General features: G+C 43.8%; 1 protein-coding gene across 2 annotated transcripts in view; it reads right to left on the reverse strand.

Annotated features, from left to right (window-relative positions):
- Positions 1-15,638, reverse strand: part of LYPD6B (LY6/PLAUR domain containing 6B) — a 171,252-nt gene that overhangs the window by 121,828 nt on the left and 33,786 nt on the right. Inside the window, exon 1 of one of the 2 annotated variants that reach the window (XM_029933008.1) lies at positions 9,713-9,835. The exons of the other annotated variant lie outside the window; for it this stretch is intronic. The gene's annotated coding sequence lies outside the window, so the exon portion shown is untranslated. Of the gene's footprint in view, positions 1-9,712; positions 9,836-15,638 lie in introns of those variants that run through there. 2 annotated transcript variants of the gene reach the window in all.

Here is a 15,638-nt window from a genome sequence, read left to right on the forward strand (position 1 = left end):
ACAAAGTTAAGGAGTGCTATGAAAATCTCCGAAACTGTCAGGTCAACTCCACAACCCTCTAACTCTTGCACATGGTCCTAACACTAAACACTAACCACCCAGTTTAAATCCAATTAATATTATTGTATATACTATCCAAAATAGAATACTGCTTCAGAGAATTCCTTCATCTAAAAAAATATACTTTTACGAGGGATGTCAGTGTGGTAGAGATGCACATGGTGATCATGTTTTGAGGCTGTTAAGAACGTGGGTACCACCACCAAGAAGCAGGAGACAAGGCACTATGGCTGGCATTTCCCCTTACACATTAGGATTTTCTAAGTAACCAATGGTCCAAAAAAGAAATCATGAGACCAAAAAGACAACATGCTCACATAATTAAAATTTTAAATTAGAAGTTCAAATTTAGACACAAGAACGTTCATTATATTAATGTATCCATTGATATTTCCTCCCCCTGCCCAGATGACCATATTGTGCGATGGTATGATCTAGCCTATACTGAACAAAGACCACAAGTAGTTAGAAAAGAAAGTCTCCAACTAACCATGGTCCTTTTCAAAGAAAACTCCAAAAGAGTTACATGCCTACTTTATTTCCTAGATGTCCTAGACGGTTCTAAAAGCTACCCACCATCACAGAGAAGCATGTACCCACAGAAATGGAACAATTCCAAAGGCAAAGAGCAGGGAGGCAAAGAGATACCAACCCTGTTCCAGTCAAGGGCAAATGCCAAGGTAAGAGGAGCAGGGCCAGGAACCAAAGTATTACGTCATTTCCCCACCAGTAGTACTCATGAGCAGTGAGAGGACAGTCACCACCTCACGGTGACACAGGACAGCCCGTCCTGCCACAAGTGCAGTCCTTCTCAAATTCTTTTTGCCTGAGAATCTCCCGAGACACATGTTTAAGACGCAGATTCCTAGGCCCTGCTTCCAAAGACACGGATTCAGTAGATATGGTGGAGTGCCCACAGGTGAGCATTTTTAAGAAGCACCAGATGTGATTCTGATGCAGGTGCTATCAAGCTGAGAAGCTACAGAATTTCCTTTGACCACCAGGTCCCAATCCTGACAGCTGCTCAAGTAACCGTGAGTATCTGTCATCGGGTGAGCAAGACCCTGGCAAGGCTCTCCACGCTATGAGGGACTTACACCACACACCACACATCCACACACCCCCACACCCAGTGGGGAACTTCTGTTGTTCACCCAGTCCCCGCCTGTAGTATGGCTTTGGCAGCCTTAGAAAATGAATCCATTTCCCCATATAAAGAGCAAGGCAATCCTTTTATACTTAATGCCTTAAGACAATGTACCTCGTCCCAGTTCTGAAAGGAGCCCAGTCTTGTTCAGAGCTGACACTCTGGAGGAAAACTGAAAAAAAAGGAAGGAGAGAAGGAAGCACTGGATTTTAAACTTGTCATTTCGTGATACCTTGAAGCTCAGGACACCATGATGCCTCATTTCCTGAGGCTGTCTCCCCCTCCTGGGTCTGGAAGAACAAGGTGGGATGGGGGGATGGAAGGGGCTGCCAAGAAAGCCCAACATCCACAAACCCCAAGGCTTTCTCCTTGCCTTTCTCCTCAGGGAGACCCGGGGAGGCTCCTTTCCATTTTCTAATGTGGCCACCTTTGGCTTTATCATTATTAAATGTATGCAAATAGGATTAGGCTATTTTACACGGAGGAAATGTTGGTGTTTATGGGGGTGGGGAAGTATATTTTGCAAACATTTTGGAAGTAAAAAAAAAAAAAAAAAGGCTGCATTCCATTCTGGTCGACACACTTCAGCTCACGTGCAGCCATGCATGGAGAAAGCCGAGGCACCGCACCTGAGAACATTCCGTGCAATGTCCTGGAGGTTGATGGAGCTGTTTAATGGGCCTTTCTCCCACTGCCTGTATTACCGCAGGCATGGAGAGCCTAACTCGCTCCTTGGGGGAATCCCAGTCCTCACTGAGGAACCTTGTAAACAAGGCTACATTCCTGTCCCCGCCCATGGGCCTCTCCTCATTCTTCCATATCCATGACAAAAAAAGTTGTAGAAAGGATAATGCTTCAAATCACAAGCAGACAGAAATCACCCTGACATAGAAGTCACCAGGTGAGGGGCACCTGGGTGGCTCAGTTGATAAAGCACCCGACTCTTGATTTTGGTTCAGGTCGTGATTTCACAGTTCCTGAGTTCAAGCCCCACATTGGGCTCCACACTGGGCGTGCAGAGCCTGTTTGGGATTCTCTCCCTCGCCCACTTTCTGTCCCTACCCTGCCTGCTCTCACTCTCTGAAATAAACTTAAAAACAAAACAAACAAACAAAAAAAATCACTAGATGAAACCCTCACTCTCCTCTTTGCTTTGGCAACTCTCTGCATCAAAGCTCTTCTTGGGTTCCCCAATTTTATAACTGCCCCCAAACAAAGCTGATTTTTTAAATGTTTATTTCTGAGACAGAGCATGAGTGAGGGAGGGGCAGAGAGAAAGAGAGAGAGAGAGAGAGAGAGAGACAGAGAGACAGAGAGAGAGAGAGAGAGACAGAGACAGAGAGACAGAACCCCAAGCAGGCTCCAGGCTCTGTGCTGACAGCTCAGAGCCAGATGGGGGGCTCGAACCCTGGAACCCTGAGATCATGACCTGGGCCAAAGGCAGACCCTTAACTGACTGAGCCACCCAAACATCCCCAAACAACACTGATTCTTAAAGAGAACTAACATCCTCACACACCTATACACCCCATGGCTGGAATATTCTAAATACTTCTTAACATGCCAGTTTTTAAGCCAGTCGCCTACAACTGACAAACTACCTGAAACAGCTCTACCTTTATACAAATGTAACACCCCTTTATAAAACTTCTTTGTGCCCTTCAACATAGAGGGCATGAGAGGATCAAAAAGGACAATGGCCAAAATTGCTTATGAAGTAGTAAATATGTAAAAATCAGCAGTCTATAGTGATCCTCAGAAAAAGGGAGAGGGAGGAAAATTTTCTAAAGAACTCCAGCAGCTCCATGTAGAAGCAATAAACGAATTACAAAATTTACATTTTGCAACTCCTGTGTAATAGCTGATTGGGGCAGGGATCAAAGGAAGCGAAAATCCTGGTTGAAAAGTTGTTAGGAAACAGGGTATTTGCACTTTGCCAAAAACCACCCCACAAATGCTTACTAATTGCAAAGGAAAATGTGCTTTTACAGTAGAAAGATCTGGCAGTTCTGTAGGAGTTAATACTGAGGCAGCAGGACATTCTGCAGGAGCAAATTCACAGCATCACCCATGACCTAGTTTGCGCAAAAATGTTTGCTGTCATCTACATGTTTGTGTCCCCCCAAATTCATAGGTTGAAATCCTAACTCCCAAGGTGTTAGTTATTAGACGTGGAGCCTTTAGGATGTGATTAGGTCAGGAGGGTAGAGCTAATCCCATGGATTCATTAGTGCCTTATAAAATAGCCCCTAAAATAAAATATTATTGAAAAAAAAATCAAACTGAAAAAAAAATAAATAAAAAATAAAAAAGCCCCCATAGAGCTCCCGACCCCTTCCGCCATGTGAGCTATAAGGAGAGTCCGCAAGCCAGAAGAGGGTCCTCACCAATCCTGCTGGCACCCCCATCTTGGACTTCCAGATTCCAGACCCATGAGAAATAAATTCCTGTGGCTTATAAGCCACCCTGTCTATGGAGTTTTTAACAGCCCGAATGGACCAAGACAATGTTTAACCTGAATCTATTCCCACCTCTAGACCTAACTTCCACTTAAAAGGAAATTCATAAGATACAGGAATATATAAATAAGACACGAGGAAACTGTCAAGAAACCCATAATGTAGGACATACTCCAAAACCACTAGCCTAGCATCCCCAAGAAGTGACCGATGAAGGTGTACTGGATGTTCTGAGAAAGGTTCAGGTTACATAACAAATGCAATGAATGAACCTTGATTAGATCCTAATGTTTAAAAAGCTACAAGAGGGGCGCCTGCGTGGCTCAGTCGGCTAAAGTGTCCGACTTCAGCTCAGGTCAGATCTCACCTTCGTGGGTTCGAGCCCCACGTCAGGCTCTGTGCTGACAGCTAGCTCAGAGCCTAGAGCCTGCTTCTGGTTCTGTGTCTCCCTCTCTCTCTCTGCCCCTCCCCCTCTCATGCTCTGTCTCTCTCTGTATCAAAAATAAATAAAATATTTTTTAAAAAAATAAATAAAATAAAAACATAAAAAAATAAAAAATAAAATGCTACAAGACATTTCTGGATAAGCAGAGAAATTTGAAAATACTGGGTATTACATAATAAAACAATCACTGTTAATTTTCTTGGTGTAATATTACATTCTGGGGGGGGTGGTACCTGGTGGCTCAGTCGATCAAGCATCCATCTCTTGATTTCGGCTCAGGTCATGATCTCATGATTTGTGGGTTCAAGCCCCGCATTGGTCTTTATGCTGACCACTTGGAGCCTGCTTGGAAGTCTGCTCCCCCAATCTGCCCCTCCCCTGTTCATGCTCACACTCTCTCAAAAATGAACTTGAAAAATACATAAAAACTTAAATATTATATCTGGTAACGAAGAGGAAAGGTCTTTATTCTTAGGAGATACACTCTGAAATATCTAGGGGTGAAATGCTCTGATGTCTGAAACGTGAGAGAGACGAGCAGATCTAGCAAACTGCTCTTTGCTGTGGTAGTGTAGGGGCAGGGTAGGCACGACGCGATTTCCCTTTGTCGTAACTGCTCTGTAGTTATGCCCCCACTGTACCATCTTATTCCCTTTTAAGGACACTCTATCCAGGGTCTCCAGGCTAGAACCTGGAAACGTAGATGTCTGCACTGACTTGGATTATCTAACAGCAGAAGCATCGGCTCCGTGGGCTGGCCTACGGGTTTCCTTGATGGAGGCACACCCAGGAGCACTCAGGCAAGCAGAGAGAGCGCTGTTCCACACCCTGGATTCCTTATTTCCGACAGGCAATGAGGTAGAAAGGGAGGCCTGAGTTATGGCTGTACGCAGCTAGGTTCAGCTGACAAGCTTTTCCAGCTGCCTAACTACATGGTAATTATTAACCACACAATGGAGTCCAGACAGCCTGGGACCCCCGCTGGCACAAGGAAAATTCCCCAATCATTTCCAATAACAATGATAAACACAGTTCTTGAGTCCTTACTACGTGCCTTCAATGTCCAACAACGTATGGATTTCCAAAGGTGGTCAACCTTTGTCAAATTATCATTAAGTACTACTATCAACTACTGACAAACTCATTGTAAGCAAAGGCTAGAAAGTAATTTGTAAGACTGTTCACATTCAGAAGACTAAGTCATTTTTTGCTTAGAAAAAAAAATGGTAATTGGTACTGGGGGCAGAGGGAGGTTCACTATATCTCCCCTAAAAACCATTAATGCAAATCGCCCCTCAAATTCTTGCATGTCTAGGCATCCATAACCATTTATCATCAGAAAGAATGTAGCACAATTAAAATCACAGCTTGCTTCCTGACGTCTACCACAGCAATCAAAGCGAGAGAGGCAAAGATGTATTACTTTATTCACTTATTCCTCCTGGCCCCCGCTAATCGGCCACTTGCCATTGCTCACAGCTCTTCTCACATTAGTGGTAGAAAATTCAGAAGCCTCAAACAGATGTTTCCCTCCTCAAAGTTACAGCAGATAGTTATTAAGAGGGTAAAATTAAGTTTCAAATATGCCACAGGGATAGAATAAAGAGGAAAAAAGACCTTTAAACACAAAGGGAGTGAGGCAGGCATTCGAATCTTGGAGGGCAGCAGCCCTGGTGGGGGGGGGGGGGTTAGCAAGCCATTCAGGAAATGGCTGGAGCATTTACCTCCCTAGGAACGATACAGAAAGTAGTAACCAATAGTCAGGCCCTGCTGGAGAATCATACAGGGACTAGGATTGAAAAGCAGCAGAATATGACACCCCAAAATAAGGAGTTCAGGACTTGCCGCTCAAAGTACGCCACTTAGGACGTAGTCTTTTGATAGCTTGAGCCATAGGCTCTTGAAAACCAGTAAATGCGAGGAGAGGCTGTGTCTGAACTCTATCTGCCTAAAGGCACGCCCTCCACAAGGAGCTCAATTGCCACAAGTCCCTTCCTGGGAGTTCCATTAGCCAGGAAGATGGACTCTCTCACAGGAACGACACAGGAAGTGAAGAGCACACCCAGACAGACTTTGTCACACACTGTCATACCGCTCATCTGTTCTGCTAAGGGCCTGCTCATCTTCCCTAGAAACCCCTTGCCTTCCCCTCAGAGGCCTATATCCCACCTGTTTTCCTAAGACAATGTTTAATCCTGAATTCTAAACAACCTCAACGAGTTACTTATTTTTCCCCTCGGTGTCTCTCATGTATATATAAGGTGTACATGTTAACAAACTGCTGTTTTTCTCTGGTTACTCCTTTATTACAAGGGTCTCAGCCAAGAATTCAGAAGAGTGGAAGAAGTCCATATCCTCTCTTACAGAATAACTGGGCATCCTTAGAAGCAACAACATGGATGAAATCTCCTATAATGGTGACCAAAAGAAGCCAGGCACTATAAAACTACATACTGTGACCACATAAATAAGTACTTCATTTAAAATTTAAGAAATTTTGGGGATCCCTGGGTGGCTCAAGCAGTTGGGCATCTGAGTTTGGCTCAGGTAACGATCTCATGGTTTAGGAGTTGGAGAACTGCATCAGGCTCGCTGCTGTCCATACAGAACCTGCTTTAGAAACTCTGCCCCCACAGCCCCTCCACCATTCAAACGCTCTCTCAAAAATGAACACTTAAAAAAAGCTTTAAAAAAGAATGAAGATATTTTAAATTTCTAAGTATGTGTATAAATAAAATTCAAACCAAGAAAAAATCATTAATGCTGTTAAAATTTTAAATAATGGTTATTTTTGGAAAGGAAGTAGGGAGGGGCACAATGGGCCGGGGAGGGTCTCTGGGTGATGGTTACACAGGTATGTTCAGTGTGTGAAAATTCATTAAGCTGTACTCTCCTCTGTGCCCTTCTCCATTTGTAGGTTATACTTCAACAAAAAGCTTAATTAAAAATATGAAGACAGGGGCTCCTGGGTGGCTCAGTGGGTTAAGCATCAACTTTGGCTTAGTTCTTGAGTTCAACCCCTATGTCAGGCTCTGTGCTGACAGCTCAGAGCCTGGAGCCTGCTTCAGATTCTGTGTCTCCCTCTCTCTCTCTGCCCTTCCCCTACTCGCACTCACTCTCTCTCTCTCAAAAATAATCATTTAAAAATTTTTTTTGAAAGAAAACTATATTACAGTATCATCTCCCACTATTATAAAAAACAACAAGAAGAAGAAGTCACAAGTGTTGGCAAGGATGTGGAGAAAAGGAAACCCTTGAATAGTCTTGGGAATGTCAACTGGTGCAGCCACTGTGGAAAACAGTACGGAGGTTCCTCAAAAAGTTAAAAATACAGATACATATGACCCACTAATTCCACTTCTGAGTATGTACCCCCCCCAAAAAATGAAAACACTAACTTGAAAAACTAAAGGTACACCATTCATTACAGCATTATTTACAATGGCCAAGAAGGAAAACAACCTAAGTGCCCATCAACGGATGAATGGACAAAGAAAATTTGGTACACATTTTTACATATAACAGTGTTATTCAGCCATGAAAAAGAAGGAAATCTTGCCTTTTGTAACAGTATAGTAGACCCTGAGGACATTATGCTAAGTGAAAGAATTCAGATGGAGAAAGACAAATATCCTATGATTTCACTTACAGGTAAAATCTAAAAATTCAAGCTCACAGATACAGAAAACAGATTTGCAGTGGTCAGAGGTATGGGTGGATGATAGGGAAAATGAGTGAAGGAAATTAAAAGGTATAAATGTTGGGGCAGAGGGGTGGCTCAGTCAGTCAAGCAGCCAACTTTGGCCCAGGTCATGATCTCATGGTTTGTGAGTTCAAGCCCCACATCAGGTTCTGTGCTGACAGCTCAGAGCCTGGACCCTGCTTCAGATTCCGTGTCTTCCTCCCTCCCTTCCTCTCTCTCTCTCTCTCTCTCTCTCTCTCTCTCTCTCTCTCTGCCCCTCCCCTTCTTGCTCTCTCTCTCTCTCAAAAATAAAGATACATTTAAAAAATTAAAGTTAAAAAAATAAAAGGTATAAATGTCTGGTTATAAAATGGGGAGGTAATATACAGAATAATGACCATAGTTAATATTATATTGGAGAGTGTCTAAGGAAATAAATCTTAAAAGTTCTTACCACAAGAAAAAAAAAAAGTATGTAGTGAAGGACATTAACTAGACTTGTAATCATTTTCCAATCCATACAAATATCTATTACAGGGGCTCTTGGGTGGCCCAGTCTGTTAAGCATTCGACTTAGCTCAGCTCACAATCTCACAAAGTTCGTGGGTTCAGGCCCCACATGGGGCTCTGAACTGGCAATGCAGAGCCTCTCCCTCTCCACCCTCTCCACCCCTACCCCACTTGCACACACACACTCTCCCTCTCTCTCTCTCAGGATAAATAACCTTAAAAAAATGATTACATTGTACATCTAATGAATAATGACTAATGTTTTATGTCAATTATATCTCAAAAAATGTAAAATGTAAAAATTATGAAGTCAAATACTCCACCAAGAGACGGGACTTCTGAAACCACCTCAGAGGTGGTGTTTACATAAAATCATACTTTTAAAGCAAATGACAGTTCAAGGCACTTAGGAGCCAACATTTAAGTCTGTATGTCAAGTGAAATTAGACACAGTTCCTGCAATAGCCATACAAATAACTCTGCAGGCAGTAGCAGGAATTGCTGGGGGGTGGGGGTGGTGAGTAATTACAAAGGCCTTTGACCTCTAGTGTATCTTTTATCTGGGCTCTCAGAGGAGGCGGCAACCAACAAGGGCCAGCAGTCTCTGGCAGCGGCGACTGCGTCTCCACCTGTCTACGGATCCTGCACCTTTGCATGGTAACAGCTGAAGTCAGAAAAAGACTGGAGGCTACTAACGCCCTGATATAAAGACATCCTGATTAAAACAAGACTCACATACATTAGCTTCCGTCTGTTGTTTTGTTTTTTTAAGTTTATTTACTTGCTTTGAAAAGGTAGGGGGAGGGAGAAAATGAGTTGGGGGAAAGGGCAGAGAACGCAAATCCCAAGCAGGCTCCGCAATGTCAGCACACAGCCTGAGCCAGGGCTCGAACCCGTGAGTTGGTAACCTGAGCCGAACTCAAGAGTTGAACACTTAACTCACTGAGCGCCCAGCCGCCACTTCAGTATAGTATCTTTCAACAGGATCCCAGTCAGATAGCAAACGTATGGGCCCCAGGTTGGCAGTTCTCCTAATATCCTGGATTCTTAAAACGCAAGGAAGAACAGAGAACTTGAGAGAAATAACCCAGCCTGCACTTCCCATCTCCCAATTCTATTTGACCTTCTTGCCTACTGTTATGGGCTGAAGTGTGTTCTCCCCCCAAATTCATACATTCAGGTCCTAACAGCTAGCACCTCAGAATGTGACCTTCCTTGGAGATAGAGTCATTGTAGACGTGACTAGTTAAGACGAAGTCACTCTGGGTCAGGGTGGGCCCTAATCCAACATGGCTGGAGTCCTTATAGAAATCGGGAAACCTGAGTGCGCACACGTGTACACACACACACACACACACACACACACAATACCATGTGACGACTGGAATTAACAGAGTCACAGGAAGTACCAGAAACTGGGAGACTGTGCCTTCAAAAGGAACAGGGGCCTGCTGATAGCTCCATCTCACACTTCCGGGCTCCCAACCGTGAGAAGATACATTCCGAGGTTGAAGCCACCCAGCCGAGCTGCTGTTGGAGAGCCCCAGCAATGCATGCATCTCCGCAGCCCGGGCCTGGCATGGTCAGCTAACGTAGCAGCTCCAGCCTGGTCCTGCAGATGAAGAAACCAGCACAGAGAAATAGAGTAGACTGCTCTAAGACACCAAGCCCTCCCTGACCAAGATTAGAATTCAGAAATCAAAAAGAAAAAAATAAATCTGCTGCAAAAAGTTGTGAGAAGTAAAAGCATGAAAGAAATTACAGACTCCCCTTCCCTGGCAGCCTGCTAACTCCTCGGAGACGGCTTAGGATGGTTGAGATACCACCTCACGCCAGTCAGAGTGGCTAAAGTGAACAAATCAAGAGACTACAGATACTGGCGAGGGTGTGGGGAGACGGGCACCTCCTACACTGTTGGTGGAAATGTAAACTGGTGCAGCCGCTCTGGAAAACAGTGTGGAGGTTCCTCAAAAACTATCAAAAGAATTCCTCTATGACCCAGCAATAGCACTGCTAGGGATTTACCCAAGAGATACAGAAATGCTGAGGCATAGGAGCACATGTACCCCAATGTTCATAGCAGCAATGTCAACAATAGCCAAATCATGGAAAGAGCCTAAATGTCCATCATCTGATGAGTGGATAAAGAAGATGTGGTATATATATACCATGGAGTATTACATGGCAATGAGAAAGAATGACATATGGCCATTTGTAGGAAAGTGGATGGACCTCGAGGGTTTCATGCTAAGCAAAATAGACTAGTCAGGCAGAGAAGGACAGATACCATATGTTTCCACTCATAGGTGTATCAGGAGAAACCTAACAGGGGACCATGGGAAGGGGAAGGGGGGGAAGAAAGTTAGGGAGAGGGAGGGAGGCAAATCATGAGGGGCTCTTGAATACGGAAAACAAACAGGGATGAAGATGGAGGAGAAAAGGGGTGGGAAGGTGATGGTCATGGAGAGGGCACTTGTGGGGAAGAGCACTGGGTGTTATATGGAAACCAACTTGGCAGTAAACTATTAATAAAAAAGAGAGAGAGAGAGAGAGAGAGAAAAGAAAAAGATGCTTCCTAGTCCTACAAATCTCCACCAACTCTAGCACCCCCTCCAGACTCCTAACTCCTAGTGCAGGAATGAATTTCTTTTCAAAGGCCTAAATCTGCTAAAAAGAATGCAGCTACTAAAAACTGAGGCAAGGAAAAAAAAGAATATGAGTAGAAATGGCATTTTAATAAGTAATAAGACTTTAAGAGAGGCTAGGAGTTCAGATTCACTTCTGAACTTTAATATGGAATTAATCTACAGTGTCTTCCAAAAACATTCATCCAGCAAAACATGCACAATGGTGTCCATTTCAAATGCAGCCATAGAAAATAAAAATGAACCTCTAAAAGCAGTGTTCGGGTGGGTTTTAAGAATTGATCTCTGGTATGTGCCAGCTATGGCTGATGTCCAAATCACAGCAAACATCAGTGATATCTACATTAAATTTAGTATTAGCTAGGACAATATGGTTAGAGTTAAGTTTTATGAAATGGGAATGTACTCACAGAAGAAATATGGAGCACTTATAAATGCCAGCTACTAGTCCATGAACCAAAAATCAGACCCAGGGGTGAATAAAATAGCCCCTCATAGGGCTTAGAACAGAGTTCACAAATAGAATTCAGTGGTACCCTTCAGAGTGGTAATATTCCCTGGTCTTTAAAGGTGAAAATTTAGGAGTACCTAGGTGGCTCAGTCAACTGACTAGTATCCAACTAGAGCTTAGGTCATGATCTCACGGTTCATAAGATCAAGTCAGGCATTGGGTTCTGTGCTGACAGCTCAGAGCCTGGAGCCTGCTTCGGATTCTGCGTCTCCCTCTCTCTCTGCCCCTCCCCTGTTCACCCTCTTTCTCTGGTTCTCAAAAATGAATGTTAAAAAAAAATTAAAAATAAAGGTGAAAAGTTAGTGACAACTATCTTAGAAGTTTCTTTTTGTTCTTCTGAATTTTAAAATTAGTCAATTCTCATGACTCTCCTTGAAATCAGTAGCAGAGACTGGGCACTGGGCTCCTCTCAGGTAGAATGTATAGGAGTGGCCCCTTACTGTGGGTGCCAACCTTGGAGGCAGACCAATATATGGCTTGAACAAACCAAGGTCACTGATTTAAGACCTGAAGGACCAGGTAACTTCAAGAGACTGCCCTTACTATCCTGGCAGACAACTCCACATTTCAAATCCCTGCTTTACAGCAAGGAATTATGGCCCCCAACACACAGCGAGATGGTCTGGGCAAAGCATTTCATGAACAGAGAGGGACTCAAAGACCAACACAAATGCAGATTTGGTTACAGTGGAGAAACAGGCCTCTATCCAGGGATCGTGGCACCTGGGGAGGTGACAGCAGTGGCCAAGGTGAGGGCAGCATTCTCTCTACATCTACAGAGGGCATCCCGTCAGTTTTTCCAGGACCCTCTTCTGGACTGACACTGTGGCACTATGACTGACCTTGTCCAGCCAGCCTACCAGGCAAACTATAGTGTTCCTGGTCACATTCATGTGACTTCCAGGATTTTCCTTTCTGTGGAGGACTGAACGGTTCAAAAACAGCCTCTTACACCAGCTGTGCCCTTTGCTTCAAGGAGGAGGTTCAGTTTTAGCCCCAGGCCACACCTCCCCCTTCTTCCTCAATGACATCAGATCACTTTCAGCAAATGACAAGCTAAAAGGTAGATGGCAGTTGTGACTAACTTCAGTTTTATATTTTTAAATTCACCGTTTATCCACTGAAAAGACAGCCAGCACTTGGAGGAGAGGGGCTCACACACTGTGCTAACGGTGCTGATTTTTCACCGCGGCACAGGTAAGCTCAAACATGGGGCGGTTATATTTGCGTGTGTTCATGTGGAGTTATTCAGTTCACAGAAGTTAAATATATATAAAAAAAGACAAAAACCTTAAAATCCACTCCCTTCATATCACTTTTAAAATCACCCCCTAGAGTGACTCCTGCAGAATCCTAGAGAAATCTTTAAGATTCATAATTACTGCTTCTTGCTCTATGTCAGGGTCTTTAATAAAAATTTAAAAAAAAATCAAAGAGTTACAGAAATACAATCGTCTCCCAATACAAAGGGAACGTATTTTTCAAAGCCAGTCTATTATGTCCAGATGTCTACTGAAGCCATGTCCGACATCAAAGCCTTCCCCTCCCTGGGCCACTGGAAAGCCCGGAAGGTGCACTGCTCTCCAGAACTTGCCGCAAACATCCCTGGGGGCTGCTTATGCTCAAGTGCACCCCTACTTGGATTTCTTGCCTTATCACTTCAAGATTGCAAGGGACTTCCTGGGAACTGAAAATGAGCTGTCAGAGCATTCTGTGGCATTTAACAGGACACTGTTCACGAAGCCGTCGTGGCCGTGCATTCCAGCCAGTGGGTTGGCTTTCTATAGCCAGAAGCACATGGGGGCCATCTATATGCATCCTAGGTTAGGAATGTTCTCACTTCTCCCTGTGGACAGCTTCTTCCTCCTCCCACTTCCCTACAGAACTAACTCCAACCCCAGGCCATTTGAACCTCAGACAACATTCTAAAGAATTTACAAAAGTGCCTTGAACACCTCGGATTTCAAAGATTCATCATAACATCTTCCACTGAAGAATGACACACAAGTTTTCTGTCCACTTTCAACTCTTAGTCACGGTTTTAAATTAGGGCGAGGATTTTTTACTTTACTTTTTCACGTAGTACATCCTCACCACAGCACTAAAGACCAGGTTCAGAATGGTCTTTAAAAAATCCCATCACCCAAGCACCACCACCATTGCCTCCTGTTTTTCCAAACAATCTTTATCCTGCTTCATACCTGATTTAGAACACATCATAAATACTATAGTAGCTGTCAAGCATCCCATCCTCCAGAAGTACAATTTACTTACTCATTCCCTTTTTGTTAGACAAGGAACCCACTTTCCATTTTTATTGTAAATTACACTTTAAAGAACCTCTTGATGCCAAAGATTTTTTTTTTAATTTCAGACATTCCTTGAAAATAGATTTCTAGAGTTACAATTAGTCCAGGTGTGAGTAATTATCCAAATGAGCAAATGACTTGAAAGTTAGTAACACGCTGCCAAGAAGGTTCTCACGCATTTCACTGTTAAATCCTGACATCTCACGTTCCTGTACTGGAAACTCCTTCCCAGCATTCCTTCCTCTGCGAACTTGCTCCTCCCTTCAGCCTCCTGCTTCCAGCAGAACTGGCCCCAACTGGTGAGGGGGTAGTAGTCTCACCTGCTGGAGGGGAAGGGTTCCTTACGGTCTGCTTTTGTTTCTGCCTATCTTCACTCCTCCTCCAACCCTGCCACAAGGTCCCTCCCAGGCATTCCATTCGCATTGGTTAGGATACGGACGGATGACTGTGTATCTCACCTGCTCTGTAGAATGTAAATCCTTTAGTGATTAGAAATACTTTTTCATTACCCCAAAACACAGTCTATGACCTACATTCTAATTTCCTTTTCGTTAAGTTTTTCACAAGTTCCTAGTCAAACTCAGTCACGGTCGAATTGTTTGCACTAGTTCACAGGTACATCCGTCACAGGCTTCCAATAATTTCTGCCCTCTAGTTCTCCATTCACACAGAACAAACAAGTTCCCTTCTTTTCCACCACTAGAAGCTTGAAAACTTTTGAAATGCTGATCTTTTTTCAGAATCCTGGGACCTATTTAATACCATCACACGGAGATTAGCACAAACATCTACACTAATGGCTCATCTGCTCAGAAATGTGTTTAGTCAAATATACATGCACACTGCAAATCAATATAAAACCACAGCTATAAACACATGTATCCGTCAAAATAGAAGTTGTCGATCTACACCTGACTGGCTGTTTCTAGGTTTTTTTCTATTTTTTGTTTACAATGTGTTTACTTAGCACCAGCACAGCCTCCGAAGGACATTACAGCGAGTGCCAAAGATTTGAGAACAATTCATGAGAAACGAGGGAAAGGGAGAGAAAGATTTTCAATTTCATGATCATAATCAAAAAATTTATAAACCATCTAGATCTGTGGCCGCAAATTAAGAAGAGATCACTATCATTTAACTACAGCAACAAATCGAAGAGTGATGTGGGGAGACCGACTTCTAGGAGGGTCCCCTCTCTCCATGCTATATGCACCGCAGTCACTGTCACCTGTGACCAATGCCGGGGAAAGGAGTCCCAGCAGTGGCTTCCTGGCCCTCCACACGCCTCTGAGTCACCTGTGATCTAGGAAAGGCCGATTCACATTCAGGAAGCTGGGCGTGGGGTCTGATATCCTAGCAAGCTCCCAGGCCTCAGAGTGCAGACCATGCTCTGTGTAGCAAATACATAGATTTCGGCATCTAGGAATTTTGTAATCAGTGGATTTATAATTAAAAAGCCTCTAAAATACAGCTATAAATTATTAGCTCCCTTTGTTTTATTAAAGGCAAGCTGCTTAGAGAAGGCCCTTTTTTTAAGTTTATCTTTGTGGGAGAAGGAGTGTGTGTGTGTGTGTGAGAGAGAGTGAGAGAGATGGGGGGACAGAGAGGGGGGCAGAGAGGGAGTGAGAGAGAGGCAGAGAAAGAGAGTGAGTGAGAGAGGGGCAGAGAGAGAGAAAGGCAGAGAGAGAGAGAGAGAGAGAGAGAGAGAGACACACACACACACACACACACACACACAGAGAGGCCGAGAGAGAAATATCCCAAGCAGGCTCCGTGCTGTCAGCGCCTGACTCCGGGCTCAAACTCAGGAACCATGAAATCATGATCTGAGCCAAAATCAAGAGTTGGAGGCTTAACCAACTGAGCCACC

This window comes from Suricata suricatta, chromosome 3 (assembly GCF_006229205.1).
Source record: "Suricata suricatta isolate VVHF042 chromosome 3, meerkat_22Aug2017_6uvM2_HiC, whole genome shotgun sequence".
NCBI lineage: Eukaryota > Metazoa > Chordata > Mammalia > Carnivora > Herpestidae > Suricata > Suricata suricatta.